Source organism: Octodon degus, unplaced genomic scaffold (genome assembly GCF_000260255.1).
Source record: "Octodon degus isolate 3935 unplaced genomic scaffold, OctDeg1.0 scaffold00126, whole genome shotgun sequence".
Lineage (NCBI taxonomy): Eukaryota > Metazoa > Chordata > Mammalia > Rodentia > Octodontidae > Octodon > Octodon degus.
This window is the reverse complement of record NW_004524702.1, coordinates 2,446,697-2,449,295: the sequence shown is the minus strand read 5'-3', so window position 1 is coordinate 2,449,295 and position 2,599 is coordinate 2,446,697. Positions and strand designations below refer to the sequence as shown.

At 46.3% G+C, this 2,599-nt stretch overlaps 1 protein-coding gene across 1 annotated transcript in view; it reads left to right on the top strand.

The window, feature by feature from the left end:
* Positions 1-2,599, top strand: part of Ano10 (anoctamin 10) — a 136,150-nt gene that overhangs the window by 47,301 nt on the left and 86,250 nt on the right. The window lies entirely within an intron of this gene.

Below are 2,599 nucleotides of genomic sequence, written 5' to 3'. Positions count from 1 at the left end.
CCCACGCAGGTCTAGACCTACTTGGTGCGTGGGCATACCGCTGGATTGTGGTCCTGGGAGGGAGTCCCAGGCGCGCCCGCATCCCACAGGACTAGTTCACATTCTCATCAACAGTTCATCCCCACAGCGATTCCCCTCGTAGTAATTCTGCTCGATTATGCTAGGGATTACTCCAGAGAGTTAGAGGCTTCGTATTATAGGGATCCACGCACACCATGTCGATGGCAGCGCGGTTCCTACCAGCTCAGTCTTGGAAGCGGCCTGTACGTCCCGTCCATCTACAGATGAACAGATAAGGAAGTGTGGCGTTTGGTGTGAGAGCGTTTACTGCGCGGGTCCTGTGATGACAGCCTGGAGGCTGCAGGAGGGTCCAAGATGAGACCACACAGCTTGGGGAAGAGTTGGCTAAAATTAAAGGAAGGCATGAAAGTAATGCCTGCGTGATCGCTTAGAAACTTGGAACATGCAGGACAAATTGGAAACAGAAATCGTGTCCCCCCAGGGGCACCCACTGCGTCCTGACCCGTCCGTCCCTGCCCCAGCCCGGGACCGAGGCCCTCGCTGGCTGTGCTGCCCTGCCTGGGCCTTGGCAGGCTGGCTCTGCAGTCTGCGAATGGACGGGAGGGAGCTGCCCCACAGCCGCGGAAGCGAGGGCTGCTCCTTGCACTTAGACACATTTCCTTGTGGGCGTGAAGATGGTAATCATGTCTCAAAAGACACTGCATTTAAATTAATTTACTATTTCACTGAGTGGAAAAACAAAATTAAATCTGCCAAGTCTGATTTCTCATTTGGTGAACATCACTGGGCAAGGCCGCGTGGGGTGTCCTTTCCGTGCATGGTAGCTTCAGTCTAACTGGGAAGTCTGAGGGCCGCAGGAGCAGGAAGAGCCCCACCGGCTCCGCCCAGCACTGCCTCTGCCAAGTGCTGTGGGCCTGTGCCTGTCAGGTTCGTGGCCTTTGGGAATCCCCTGCAGGGGGTGGGGGGGGGTGGGCGTTGGGTCCCACCATCAGCTTGGTGACAGACTTTAAAGGCTCTTTTTGTTCTGTGAGTGATTACCTGGGGGCAGAAGTCTCCAGACCCTGCTGTTTCCTCGCACACGGTGTGTGAGGCTGGCACATGGGAACACTGCTGAGTTTTGGGTTTTTACCAGCGAGTTTGCTGAGCTCTCCTACTATTTCCAGTATTTTTTCTATAGATTTCCTACACCTAAATGGTTATTTCAACTATAAATAATGTCCATTTCCTTTCTCCAGTTTTTCTTTTTCTTCTCTCAGGCTCACTCATAGGATGACTTGGACATTATTTTTATTTTAAGGATCTTGACCTTAGTCCTGATTTTTTGCCTTCCCACCCTTGGGTGTTATTTTTTGTTTTGGGACATAACTTCTTTTTTTTATATATTTAGTACAGGGTCTACGGAGTCTTACTACATAACTGGACTTGTGGTGATTCTCCTGTTTTCAGCCTCCCAAGCCCTGGGATTACAGGTGTGTGCCACCGTGCCCAGTCTCAATCACCATCTCAGTGTGCCCTGGGGATAGGACTGGCACGGCACGCTGGGGATCAAACCCCAATGGCTGCGCTCTGCCTAAGCAGGCACTTTAGTCCCCTGAGCTATCTGACTGGCCCTGGAGCATAACTTATCAGTTTAAAAGTGGTTTGTCTTTGTCATTTTCTAAGAGATTTTTTGGGCTGGGGAGATAGCTCAGCGGCATAAGTGCCTGTGTGGCAAACACAAAGTCCTGAGTTTGATTCCTGGTACAATAATTTAAAAAAAAAAAAAGCCAGAGAGACTTTTTATTTTAAAAATCTAAATAATGTTAAGTTTTATCAAGTTTTTATTCCATTGTGCTTGTCATTTTATCTCTTTGCTTAGTATGTTTATTCACATTAATAAATTTATTTTGTTAATAAATGATAAAATATTTACCATTTTAATGATATACCTGCTAAAATTGAAATAACACTACCAGTTCAGTATTTTTATATACCCTGCTGTGTAGAGTATGCTAATACTTTATTTAGGATTTTGTTGTCATTTGCTGATAATTTTCTTTCTCAGTCCCTGAGGGGAAGGGCCCTAAGTTATTTATCATAAAAACCCTGATCCTGATACACAGCCTGGCATTTAGCAGTGACTCAGTATCTTGGTTACTTTTCTCATTCCTGGGACAAGATATCTCTCTCTCTCTCTCACACACACACACACACACACACACACACACACTCACACACGTTAAAGGACAAAAGTTTTATTTTAGCTTACAATTTGTAGAGGTTTCAGTCCATAGTCTCGGCTGGCTCCAGGGCAGGTTGGCATGGCAGCAGGGCATCGTAGAGAAGTAGTCCATGGCAGGGTGGGCAGGATCAGTGAAGAGGAAGTCTGCCTTCTGTCTTTTTCTATTGTATCCAGGCTACAAGCCTCTTTTTTTTTTCCCAAAATTTTATTGACAAATAGCAGTGAGACAGTTTCAAATCAAATTGGTAGGACAGTTTCAATAATTAACACATTGCATACTCTCTTCCTGGTGGTTAATTGCTGTACAAGATGCAGACATGATATCCTATTTACAAACACTATTAGAACAAATCCCTC